Raw genomic sequence first — 14,377 nt, 5'->3', positions numbered from 1 at the left:
CCCCTGCTTTATTTGCACAGATGTTTTCACCAAAGCTTGTCATCAACTTGGGGAGGGGGCAGTTGGGAGAAAAAAAAAAAAAAAAAAAAAAAGAAAAGAAAAGAAAAGAAAAAATGACCGAACAAGTTGAAGAAATTGCAAACAGTAAATCTGGCGCTCGCTAGGCCGAGCCCAATAAGTTGCTAAGGTTGTACTTTTCAGGTTCGGTTTTAGGCTCTTGTAAATTTTCAGTTATTTTTAACCCGCCTTTCTGAGTGAGCCTAGGAATGAGAAAGTAATCGTTTCATCAACTCAGGCTATATAAATCTCCTCGGGGTTTATTATTTGCTGTTTCATTTTACTGGCACAAGAGCTCCTACAAAAGTACAATAACCTACTCATTGATTTACAACTTGGAAGCAGGGGCACGCTGAAAAACCAAGCGCGCAGCACCTGAGGAAAAGCGCACCGAGTTAATTGAAAAGCTTCAGGAAACTGGAATTCCTCGCGGTGATACCGTCACATGCGTCAGTCACCAGATGTAACTCCAATTTTCTGCTTTCATAATAAAAATCCAATTGATATCCCCAGAAATAAAAATCTGCAGCCAGAATAACAGCACATTTATCATGAGGGGGTTTGAACCTTAGAAGAGAGCTGTGCACAGCCCTCAGCAGAGGGGTCCGTAAGTGCCGTGGGTACTTTTTTTATATGAGTATGCTTTTGTGCGTATATCTATACATACACGCAGGCATATATATCTCCCAAGGAAGTCTAAGATGAGAAAAAGGATGTTGTCTCTGGAGAGTGACTCCCACAGCCTGAGTTAAACATCACTGCCCTCGTTCTTTTATCCATTTTGTTCTTCCACCGACCCCACATCTCCATCTTTCTCTCTCACACACAGACTTTTCCTGCAGTCCTGACCCATGCCATTGCTCACCAGGTAGAAGTGGATATTTTCCAAGTGGACCACTGCTTTTGATTAGAAACAGGGAGCAGCCCAGCAGAACACCGCATCCTCCTTCACACGAACATCTACATATGCACCATGCGTATATACTCCTACATATGCCCATTCATTGCCTTCTGGACGTCTACATGTCGCCATCTGGCCATGAAGGTATGGTCGAAATAGAGTGGTGGATAAGCACCAGGCAATATGAACACATCTCTCCGTTTTCTCAAAGCGGGTAGTAACAGACTGGCTATAGAGGGAAGCTCAGCCAGATGCTGCTGACGCCAAAGTCTCATTCCCATGGGCTGCGGGACGGAGCGTGCTGGCTGCAGTTGCCCTTAGGGAGCTCAGCCACTGCTCTCCACGTGCTCCCTGGAGAAGAAGAGTAGGAAATAAAAAAAATCTACAACATCTCTCCATGGAGGAAACACAGGGAATAGCATTTTTTTTTGGTCCAGATTTAGAGGTTTCCAGCTCACGTAGGTTTCACGCTACCTTTAGTGGGGCTGGTACTTTGTCAGGATGGGGTTTATCATGCAATGTTGAATGGACTGCAAAAACCTCACCTTCACGCCCTGTTTCCTAGATCTCCCTTGGACACCAATATGTAGCATCCCTGAAAACAAGGCCGCTTTGCTTCCTATACCTAAGAAACAGGCTCTATTCCATACTTTGGCAAGAACTTATCTCAGTGGTATACAAGGTCCCCAACAGGGATTTAGCTGTCCTCATAAAGCTGGCAGGCACTTATCTAATGTAAACATTCCCATGGAGATTTTACATACATTAGGGTGAAAAAACTCCTTTAGTTGTTTTCCAATCAGTTTTAGGCAATGTCTGACTATATACTCAGACCAGATGGGGTTGGTTGAAGAATTTTCTTTTTAAAATGGACAGCTCTGCTTCTGAATGAGGCACAAGTGACCATTTCCCTCCTTTTATAGCTGAAATCTGTGATTCCTGTCCAGACAGAAATGACAAAATGCAATGAAATTAGTGTTCTCACTGAAATTTAAACTCTTTCATATATTTCTATGTTCAGTAATCTTAACACGTTGCACCCACTCACATGCACACAAGCATATATCTATATGCATATGTAATTTTGAAAAAATAATTTATTACAACAACATTGTCACCTAAATGGGGGTAAAACTCAAAAATCACAGATCCTTTCTGCAAAGGCAGATGACCTGCAGCACTTGCTTTTTGCACCCCCATCGGTGGCCCTGGCAGGAATTGTGTCCTGATGTCATCCAGCAAACATTATGGTGCAGATCCGTGATTTCCATATATTTTGCAATCAACAGCCATCAGGATTTCTCCTGGACTGCAAAGAATCTTTGTGCCCAAGCTCCTAATTGAAACCCCCAAAACGAGCACCAGTCCCAGGGGCTGCCGCAGGCTCGTGCCTTGGCTTCATGGGAGACTGGAGACCATTTGACCAGAGCTTGGGATCAGTGACAACATGTTTACAACCCCAGCACCTTCCACATCAGATCAGGTTGTTCTGCTGCTAACGCACACCTCCCTACATTTGCTCCGAATCTAAGCCGAGTTAAAGAAAAAAAAAAAAAAAAACACACCAAAAAAAACTCCAAAACGTCCTGTAAAAATTATAGCAGTTTAATTATATCAGCTGACTGTTGTCCTATCACCTTATTTAACAGTCTTGTCTCTGTTAGTAGCGCACATATTGTGCTGATGAGGAAAAAAACCTCAAGAGGCCAAACTACTTCTCAAATTTTTTAGACCTTTGATATGGGCTGATTTCTCCTAGAAAACCCACTCCAAAGCCATTTATGGGTAACACCACTGGCATAAAAAGCTGCCTTGGAAACTGGCCCCCGCTCAGCCCTGCCAGAAGACCACCAAGACAGACCCTTCTGGTCGTGAGGGCTTGGTGAGAAGCATCACCCTTCCGCCAGCTATAGGTAGACTTCTCCCATCAGCTGCCACGCGTGAGCTGTGAATGTCTTCCTACAGTCACTGAAGAACTAAGTTTGCAACGCACTTCAGATAAGATGCTTTTTGGTACTTTACGCAAAGTGGCCTTCTTTCATCTGAGACCCTCTAGTTTTCTTTTCTAATCATTTACCCAAATCTCACTGACACCTGTTTTTCATGAGACCAACTGAAGGACATATCTCACAGGAATGATTGATTTCCAGGAGCAGACTGCCAAAATAACCCCACTGCAGAGTGGTGAGCACCCATAATGCTCTGCGCTCCGCAAGAAGAGCCAGTCCAACAGGTCAGTACTAAATACTCTCCTATTAACCTGCCTCTGAAGTTTACCTAAACTTCTCAATCACTTAAACTTTCCATTTATTTTTGGGGAACTATTTCCAGTAAGTGGTTCAAGATGGATTACAGTTCAACTGGAAGCTTGGGAATAGAGAGATGGTGACAGGAAAGCTGGGTTCAATTCTTGCCTCTGCCACAGACTTCCTGTATAAAACTGGATGTTCACCCATCTAACTCAAAACATCTAATTTCCATGCCTATATTAAGAGCTCAGGCTTCCATTATAGCCCGTGGACTGACCCAGGCTGGGGTGATTCAGAGCGCTTCCAGGAGTAGCACGCTCACCGACCACATAGAGAGCATAGGGTCCTAATTTAAGAGCATAAAGGAGACTTCTAAATCACCTCTGCCCTTCTGACATCCTTGGGGCTCAGTTTCTCACCCGTGAAACAAGTCTTGGATTAGTGACATGAAGAAAGCGGTACCCAAACCAAGCTTGAGCACCAGTCCCCTGAGGCTCAGCAGCTCAGGAGACGCACTAGGCAAGACCAAACTTCTGATATAAAATTTTTCATTGACATCTGTAATTCATCTACTTTCTGATTAAAAAAAAAAAGAAATTAAAAAAGGAAAATGTTTCAAATATGTTTTTATAAAGTAGCATTTCCCCCCCCCCCCCCCTTTTTTTTCTGTCACCTGATGGTTCTCCCTAGGGTCTTGAGAACACAACGCAACTGCAAAAGAAGTTCTGGTGACATTTGTGAAAATACTGCCACAAAATTTGACCTCAAACTAAACATGTGTCCTATCAGTATTTTTGAAATGAAAAAAGTAGCCTATATATGCTACTGAAGTAAATTCAAATCCTTTTATTTGAGTATTCTTCCCCAGATGTATGCTTCAAGGATTTTTCTTGTTCACCTGTAGTTCCAAATAACTGAGTATATTGCTTTCTATGCCTCCAGAATTAAATTATTTGAGAATATTGTTTGAAATGTCTAAAAAGAGAGAGTAAGGCCACAGACAGACAACCACTCAAGATTTTGTAAGGAATTTTAAAACGCAAGGCTTCATATAGAGCAGATTCAGCTCTGAACAATAAACGTGCATTCCTGGGGCTTTTTTTTTTTTTTTTGGAGGACTGTAAACTTTCCCTTCACAAAACGTCCCATTTGGGATTGACGCTATATCAGTGACTGAAGATTGTGCTACTGAGCAGCTCCTCAAAATCCTGCAGTGATAAATTAAACCAGAGGAAACGGATCATTTCTACTATCAGGGTCATAGTTGTCAACTCCTAACAGGGCAATTGACTTGTCAAGTTGTCTTTGAGAGCCTCAGCTCAGATTTCATTGCCTTCCACATTTTTTTTCAGAATTGTATACAAGGGTCTCCGAGCCTGTCTTTCACCCGGGGCTTCGGGAAATTCCAGGCACCAATCCTGCTCATAAATTGCAGAGGAATAGATGAGGCCAGTCTCAGCACGAAACTCTCCTACTGGAGCAACGGTGTGGAAATATTAAATACAAGAAAAGATACGGTGGGGGATGCACACGTGAACAGATGGGGATTTGCTTGTGTGTCACTCTCAGACACGAGCAAGATCTTAAATGGTGAAAGGTCATTTGGAAAAGCCACGGAACACCTCTAGCATCAAGAAGAGAAGAAAAAAAGAAAGCTCTGATGCTCTAAGGCTTACTGTATTATTTTGAATAACAATAAAATCTACCTGATAGAGAAGCACGACAATAACTGTAAGCAGACCAAGCCCACTTGTCTTGGTTGTTACGTTTCCTACTTACATTTTTATAGTTTATGTAATTCAGACTTATATATATATATATAAATTAGTTAGAAATCAAACCAAGATCAGTACTGCGTAACAGTACCGAAGAACCACCAAGAACTGTACCAAGAAACTGGTACAGCAGGAGGACTCATTTGAATTTCACATCACAGGCTCTTGCCAGAGAGGAGAGAAGCCATTTCCAGTGCATTACCATAATTCCTGGGTCATGCTGCTACCCAAATTAGAGTTTCAGTTTCCCAAAAATGCTTTGGAGTAATGCAGAAACTTAAGTGATCACTTAAGGGAAATGCTGCTATTAAAAAAAAATGCTCTTGTTCCAAAACCAAAATTGGTCGGTGGTCAACTAAAAGATTTGTTTTGTTGTTAACGATTTTTTTCTGGTGGTGGTGGTGGTGCTGCTGCAATTAAATCGAAAGGTTTCTATTATGATGTTAACATCCTTGTTTTTATTACTGATTAAATAAATAGTTTTTTTTTTTCTTTTTCCCCCCAGAACTAAGCCGCACCCATTTTTCCATGGAAGACCTCAGTTTCAATGAAAATAATCTCTGGAGGAAAAGTGTTCTGTTGGAAAATAGTGACCAGCTCTTATAATCATGGTTGAAAATCCAAACACACCCAGATGTACTGCGAGCCCTTGTCATCTTCGGGGGATGTCTGAGTTTTTGCGGCATTCTCATATACAGCCATGGCACTTTGAACGGAGAAGGTGAAGTAGGAATATGTGTAGGGAGTTTCTCTGCTTGGCCCTGCAAGAACGCCTCTTCCCTCTACGCCTAAAAAGACCATTTTTCCTCCCAATTCCATGCTCTTTACCACCTCACCCCCAGTTTACCCTCTTGTCATTTCCTCTTGCCCTCTTCCCGCCGTATCACGTTTCCAGTTCAGAATCTGTAGATCCACAACTGTTTAAAAAGCAGCTCAAACTTCCAACTTATAAACATCACTTCCTCTGTCTCCTGAATTTATTTTAATAGCTGATATTTGAGCCCAGGGGATTGTTTTAACTAACACTGTATAGTCAGAAGGAATCACTTTCCTCCAGGCTACCTCTAGGTCAATAGTATAAGGCAAGACCCCCTCACATTTCATTACCCAGGGATCAGATCCCCTTTCCCAATCCATCACTCTGAAGCTCGTTCCTCCTATTCCTCTCAGATTTGCCTGCATGATTCATGCGGTGCCAAATCAACAGTATATTTGCTTTTTTCTCAGTTCATTGTTTTTATTTGCTTACATGTTCCCTGTCGTAGTTCAACTCATAAATCAACGCTGGTTTATTTTTTACAAACCCGTTGAAAGTTTGAGCCAGTTTCCACTGTTATGAAAGACTCCCAATACTACACGTCCTTTAACAGGTGGAAAATGTCTTAAGAGGCTGTTTGGATGGGAACGATTTTCTAACTTAAAGACAAAGTAGTATTTATTTATGACTTAATCTAATTCCAAAACAAAGTAACAGTTCCCTGTACTGAATGATCTCCTTATGATGCTATCCCAAACATATGGTTTTATTATTTAAATAAAAAAAAATGTAATATTGAAACCATTTCTAGCTATTAAACTTGTGTAACTGATTACGGTGGAACAATGTTCCTAGATATTTTAACAGACCGTTTTCCCTTAAGAAGACTACCGAGTGTTTGTCCTAGCTGCATTTGGCATCAAAAAAGCAAGCAAACAAACCCCAACACACTTCCCCTTCCAATTCTTTTACTTAAGCTTTACTTTTCTTGGTTTAGAGTGAAGAGCTGTTGATTCACCAGGTTGTCAGTGGAAGAAACCCACCCCTTTTCTGGTGACCTAGACTTGGAGAAAAAGAAACTGCAAAGAACCCTCAAAGATGAGTTTTGTATGTGTTACCAAGGTCAAAGCTTGGCTCAGCAAGCCAAGACCTGACAAGTCCTGTTCTGGGACAAGGCTCACCTAACTCACCTAGCCAGGTTCAGAAGTACAAGAGAGAGGAACCTGCCTTCACAGCTATATCTCGCTTCTCTCCTGCTTGCTAAAATACCTATTAGAGGGCAAACTTCTGTCATGAGTGACAGGTCTCCCCTCATCCCAATGACTGGACAGGGTGGTTCTCCTCTCCTCCCCTCCTCTCCTCTGCGCTGCACTGGGATCTGATCCCTGAGACCTTCTGGTGCCTCTTCCTCTCCCTGGCTGACTTAAGGTCTGGTTATGGGTTAGGACACTGAGGATGTTCACTGGCTTGGATGACAACAACGTGCTGCAAGTCAATGGTTTCAGTGCCTACAGAGCAATAAAGGAATAAAGAGCAAAACAGGTTGTGGCCCTAATGGCTCCTGCTTGCAACTGAAGCTCCTTTCCCTTCAGAGAACTAATCTACACTTCTTCCTACGATTTCTTCATCAGGAACGGGCCTTTGAAGCACTGTGCCTGCAAGGACAGTAGGTTTAAAAACAGAGAAGGCCTCACCTGCTAGGAGAGGAGAAAGATTTTCCCTGCTGCCAGAGGATGCCCAAAGCAGAAAGTCCAGAAGTCAGAAGCTTCTGACATTGCCGACCTCAGGCTAACATTGTACTGTTGGATTGAAACAAGTCATGTCGCAAGACTACTTTGAACGTGCTGAGAATCAGTTTTCACCAAATATAGAATGTTTAATGCATTGAAAATATTTCCCCTTGTGAGTTCTGATGAAAACCTTGGCAATTTTGTGTGCTGTGAAAGTTTAAAAAAATAATTTAGAATAACTGAAATATTTCTTTTCTGTAATGTTTCATTAGGACTTGGATACCATAATTTTCCAGTATTTTTACTATAATGAGAGTATGTTTCTATACAGCATATTGTTTTAGATGGGAAAGCCATAACATAAAACTGAAAAATGCCAAAATTTTTTGGTTTGACAATTTTTGGAGCTTTTCTACCTTGCTTTTTTCTGCAGATGAAAAATTGACTGAAACTGACCCTTTCTTGTAAGATGTTTCAGATTTGACACATCAGCATTTTCCAACCACAACACATTTACTTTGAAAAAAACTCAACCAACTTGGACAGTTGCAATGAACTTGTGCTCTTTGCTCATTCCCTTCCAGCTCTGAGATCACTAGAGATGGATCCAATAGGAGGTCTCCACACGCCAAGAATCCCTTTATCCCACACACAAGCTGCCGTCTCACAGAAAACCCGCTTCCAGCCTTCTACTTGGTGAAGTTCATAACCCGGCCCTGTCCTTCAGGCCTTTACAAAGATCCCTGAATTACTCTGCTGTAAAGCCATTCAAAAAATTTCTTCTTCCTAACTTGTTGTGGTTTTGTTTAGTGAGGGGGGGCCTAAGGTGGCAGCTTCTGTAGAAAACTGCTAGAAGTCGCTCCCCTTTGTTCAGTGGACTCGGCCGGGCCTAGGGCGGATCTGCTGCTGGCCAAAGCCGAGCCAATTGGTAGCAGAATGTTCCATGATAATGCCTCTGTGATAATGTATTTAAGAAGGGGAAAACAGGAGAAAAAAAAAAAAAAAAAAAAAAAAAAAAAAAAGAAGAGAAGATGTGAAGAAGCTGAGCGGGTGCAGAGGCGCAGAGGGGGAGGTGCAGGCCTCATGGGCCTTGCAGGCCTCACCCTCTGGCCTCTCGCCAGGCGGCCGACTGGGCCCGACTCGGTCCAGCCCGGCTGCAAGAAGTGGAGAGGAGATGAGCTGTATGATGTGAAGAGATTCTGAGAGGCGCCTGCCAGCCTGTTGTGAAGAACTTTTCTTGTGAGAGGAATGGCTGCAGACGCCAAGGTCAGTGAAGAAGGAGGGGGAGGAGTAACACGGCTCCTGGCCAGAATTCCCCTGCAGCCCATAGTGACGACCATGGTGGAGCAGGTTGTCCCCCTGCAGCCCATGGAGGTCCACGGAGGAGCAGAGATCCACCTGCAGCCCGTGGAGGACCCCACGCTGGGGCAGGTGGAGGCCTGAAGGCGGCTGTGGCCCGTGGAGGGCCCGCTGGGGCAGCTGTTCTAGAGGGACTGCACTCCGTGGAAGATATGACCCACGCCGGAGCAGTTTCACGAAGGACTGTGGCATATGGGTGGGACCCCACAACAGACCAGGGGAGGAATGTGAGGAGTTCTTCCCCGCAACCATGAAGCAGCGGCGTAAAACAACGCGTGATGAACTGACCATAACCCCCATTCCCTCTTCCCCTCTGTGCTGCTCGGGGGGCGGGTATAAGGTGGTAGAGACAATGTTAAGCTCGGGAAGAGGGAGGGGTGGGGGGAGGTTATCTTGTTCTGTATCTCATTATCCTGCTGTTTGTAGTAATAAATGAATAGTTTTCCCCAAGTCGAGTCTGTTTTGCCCATAACGGTAACTTTAAGGATTTCTCCCTGTCCTTATCTCAAACCTCGAGCCGTTTTTCCTTCTATCATCTCCCCCTATTCTCTCGGAGGGTGGGGGAAGCGAGAGAGAGACTGCGTAGTCTGGTCCTGATCGGGGCTGAACTACAACATAACTGCTGATAAAATTTTTGATGAAGATCAGTTCTAAGTTCAGATCAGGTATTTGTGAAGTGTCACAAGTTCATGTCATTCAATAAAAATGACAAGAAACACAATGGAAAATTAAGAAAGCAGGTTATAAGACATCATCTATTAATCAACACACATTCCATGATAAGTTTTGATAGGCTCAGTTCCTAATTTGTTATATGTCATTATACTAATCTTCATCTATGGGATGAGTGAGAGGTCACAGGTAGAGGAGAGACAAGACCCATTCAGATGATGACAAGGGTATTTAGCAATGAGAGCAAGTAGCCAATGGCCAAGGATTCACTGCCATGGGCTAGTAAATTCACATTGCCTGAAGCAAGACTAAGGAAGCACTGTAGTCAGACTGTTACAAGCTTTTTGCTCCAACGCCTAATGAAATTCTGTAGGCCATTGTCCAGCTAGATATTTCCTAGCATTCTAAAAATATATTATTTACTTCTACTTTCTGTTTGCCAGAGGGGCAAAAAAAAAAAAAAAAAAAAAAAAAACTAACTCTCCCCACAAGCCTTAATGAGATGAGTTAGAACAGCTGGAAAAAATAATCACATTTCAGGCACACAGGCCTTTTCTACCTGGGTTTGTGTGCCCAAAAGCTGTTCCAGCTGTACAAGTTGACCTAACAAACAAGATTACCTGTACCTGTGAGCCTTGTCTGCCTTATGTCCATAGACAGCCCAGGCTACCACAGCACCGCTGCTTTAACTGCATATTTAAACATTCCTGGCACAGCGAGACTTTAAGCTTGGTTTTTACCTCTGGAAGTAACAACATATTGGAGGCAATTAAAAAAAAAAAAAAAAGGTCATTTTCTGAAATGAAAATTACATAAATCCAATTAGAAGGGGAGCTAAAAAGGTTTAGATTTTTATGCACTCATCTAAAAGTCTGGATTATTTGCTGTAGCCCCAGAGACATACCATGGGACGCAGCTGGTGGACACGTACCCGGCTCTCAGAATTCCTGCATGCTGCCATGAAAACAAGAGGTTTGTTGCAACACGTGTAGACCCATTATTATTAATTTCCTCCAGCTTCTGAGCAATTTTTGAATTGTTCCTCAATTTTTTAGAAGTGATTTATGGGTTATAGGGAGAGAAAGAAACAGGGTTTTTGTAAATAGTCCCTCCCTTTCATTCCATTTCAGCACATTAATTGCTCATTGTCTGTAATTGGAAACATAAAGCGCATTCCTACTTGGATCACATGCAGACAGCTGCCCTGATGTGACTCGTAATGTACAATAAACCTCCAGTGTGGTACTGTGGACTTGCTTGTTTTAATAAAGTTAACATTAATGGACTTTGAAATCCATGGAAATACGTCTAATGGGCACTTTTGGGTGAAGAAATTATTTAAGTTTCTGCTTTGAGAACATAAGCATCCCCAAGATCTCACCCTTCTATTTTGAAGTCTAAGTTTTAGGTAGTATTTTGCCTTTTCTACACCAAGGCAGGCCTCAGAATTCCCTTAGAAAAGACAGGAAGAAAGAAAAGTAAAGAAACATAAATAGACGTTTCTTAAATAGAGAGTTTTCCACTTCCCCGGGCTTATCTCTGTGTCTAAGCCTGTGTAAACGCAAAAAGGCCTAATGCCACCACACGGTTTTATTGGCTTGACAGCCAATTTCCCAGGCTATAACTTGCCTTTAGGAAATGTGGCTAAGAAAGCCAGGAACAGTCCATTAACTTCCCTGTGAGCAAGAAGAACAGCGATGGTTCCCACAGACAGAAGGGGAGAGGAACAATTCCTCACCTGGGTTCTGTTTTAAGGAGACTTCTATTTGACTAAAAATTTTACTTTTATTTTTACAGTGAGAACTATTAGCCCAAAGCTACCGAAAATTTTCCAGTAGTTCCCGAGGAAGTCAAATGAAAACAAGTTATTTTGAGTTAACCTTTCTGGAGAGAAGTAGGCAGCTTCACAACAAGGATTAGTGATGAGAAACTGAATCCCTGGAAGGATCCTGGGCATGCTTCAGAAGTCTCTTCACTCAGGGAGAGGTATCTGAGGGCCTGCAAATCATCTTAATTTGCTACACAAGTTAAGCTTGGGATTTTTGCCTGAAGCAGCATAGGAAAAGCACAACTGATTTCTTTTGCTAGCAGATTTGTGGGACTGCAAAGCTCCAGCAGCAAGTGGGAATAAGCAGTCAGAGCGGGAAGCTGCATTCCGACCAGGACAGCTATTTGCAAAACGAATGTCTGCCTGCAGCCCGGTTCCCGTGGTCAGAGACGCAGGGCTGTCCGCTCTGCTTCCCACTTCGAGAGAGGAGCTTGAATTTCACTGTTGCCAACCAATCTAGAAAAAGACAGACCTGCTCAGATGGGTGCTGGCACCCGAGCACAGCAGGCAATAGAGAAAATCGGAAATCTTGACTCTGGACCACATGTGGTGGGCCTACGAAATGCACAACATCAGTAAGTTGAGGGAACAAGAAACAGTTAAAATTTCCAAGCAGAATTGTGTTTAATTTTAAAGCTCACAGTAGCCCTTTAAATAAAGAAATAAAGTCCTTCATTTCCACCTGCATATAGACCTGAGCCTAAAAGTAAATGTTTTTGGAGAACCTATTACTAAAATATAAACCACGTAGTAAAGGCTGAAACAGATGAGAAGGTATTTTTGTTTCCAAAGCTAAATTAATTAGATATATTTCTGTCGTTCGCAGGAACATTGCTTGCTAGGTACCAGACAGAAAAACAGCAGCAGGCAACCCAGCTCCTGAACCACTGAATCATCACAAGGAACATAGAAAAACAGGCATGAAACATGCACTTAGGGCCCTCCGTTTTTTTTTTTTTTTTCCTTAAAAAAAAAGTATACCCTGTACCCTGTCCTGGTTGTTATTTCAGACTTAGACAGACACTTTTCTGGTTTGCTGAATAGTAAACAAAAACTGGCATGCTGCGAGAGAAACGATTGCCTCAATAGAAAAGTGCCCATTTATGTCATCCCACAATTATTTCAAGCACTATAGTTGAGGTTAGTCCCTCCAAGGCATGTACAAATTGCAAATACACACAAATAATAACGCTCCTACTTTTGGAAAATGTGAAACCCTTTGTTTTGGAAAGGTTGTTCCTATTATTTGTGGCTTGCAACTGTCATCATTATTCAAGCCTTGTCTTCTTTTATGATTGTTCTGCAGCTACTGGGTGCTTGAGAACTTCCCCAAAATTAATATACTTCAAAGAACCAGACATTTTGTATATAGCTTAATTACAGCCTATATAATTAAGTTTTAAAATGATAAAGACTCTTCTGTGCCATAAGTGTACGCAGGCTTCGGCTCACAGGCAAGCTACTACATATCATCCGACAGAGCGAAGGGCCAAGAAATTCCATTTCATTAATTGTTTCCTCCAAATCTAAAATGTAATTATGTATTTTCCAGGGACCTTTGACATTTTGACACTGTGGCTTGGAATCTGATCATACCCTGAAGTAAACTGCCCAGCTGGTCACAGACTTAGAGAAAGATCGCTAGCGAGGTAGACTTGGCCTTTTTCAGGCTACAGAGAAGAAAGGAGAGAGCTGCATGGGTCTGGGTCAGAGTTTGTTAACAGACCCTTGATAGGAATGAGGAGGAGATCATGAGCTAAACTCTTACCTCAAGTAATCGCTCTTCAAGCAATCAGAAAATGCAATGGAAGAGAAGTGTCTCTCTTCACAGCAGTCATGGCTGGCTCACATAGAAACTAAAGGGATTTTTGAACCTTCCTCATGTTTGGTTTTCGTGCTCCTTATGTTTCTGGACTCTTTTTGAGCACAAAACCCAGCCCAGATGAACAGATAGATCTGATCCATACAGGCATAATGCTCCAGCACTCGATTGCTCCGAGAAACATCCCGCAAGGTGGCATCAGGGGCCCAATGCTGCCATCCTCATTCAGGGTGGGCATGTCCTTGGTCTATCAGAAGTTGCAGCAATTTTATTAATGAATAACTCTTTTCTAATGAGTAAACCACAAATGATCTCACTGCTGGAGAACTCACTGACTCACACCAGTGGGCCCAGCCCACCCTTCGTGTTGTTCAGATGAGTGTGATGGGTATACACATACACACACAAGGTACACGTGTGCTACCAAGTAGCTAGGGGATTTGCTTTCTTGCAAAGACAGCATGTTAGCTCACAGTACAATCAACCTCTGCAAATGCTAAATTCACATGAAAACACAATTTTTAACGTAGCACCATTTTTTTTTTTTTTTTTTAAATCTCAAAATGCTTTTCACGTATTGGTTTGGATGCCTCAACTCCTAGACAAAACATATTTCTTCAAGATGTGGCTCTGTTTCCCCTTAGTTTCATGAACAGGAGAACAGCACCTTGTTAGAAACAAAATCAATGAGTCCCCGTGAATCACTACTTGGAGTTTGGAAAGGAAAAAAGAAATCTGGCAAGCCTTTAGTTGGTAATATGTGCTTCTAAAATCTACTCTTTGAAAGGGCCAAGTTATTATATTGTGAAAAGTAGTTACTCAGCACGTGCTGTAACTTTTCATAGGGATTTTTAGGCCAAATTTCAAGAGTGCTAATGATTTTGAATGCCAGGCTTGAGACCCTACAGGAGGATGAGGTTTTAATAAGACTCAAACAATTGCCTTCCCTCCCCGAGGTCGTGCCTCCTTTAAAGATCTGGATTTTTGGTGCCTTAAAATGGAAGTACCCCACACCTCCAGTCACAAAGTCTTGGCCTTCATGTCCTTTTCAGTACATCGAGAGTAAACACCCGCTGGAAGGCAGTGGGAAAGCTCCTGGCGTTCACCGAAATACACTGGCATACTGGGAACGTCGTTCATTATTAGGAAGAAGGAGGAACGACCACTGCAAGCACCTTGTCGAGCAACATGAGCACACACAGCAACAGGGCACACCAGTTCATTTCA

Source organism: Chlamydotis macqueenii, chromosome 3, assembly GCF_036417535.1.
Source record: "Chlamydotis macqueenii isolate bChlMac1 chromosome 3, bChlMac1.mat, whole genome shotgun sequence".
Classification (NCBI taxonomy): Eukaryota; Metazoa; Chordata; class Aves; order Otidiformes; family Otididae; genus Chlamydotis; species Chlamydotis macqueenii.
The sequence above is the reverse complement of the archived record's forward strand: the minus strand, read 5'-3'. Positions refer to the sequence as shown.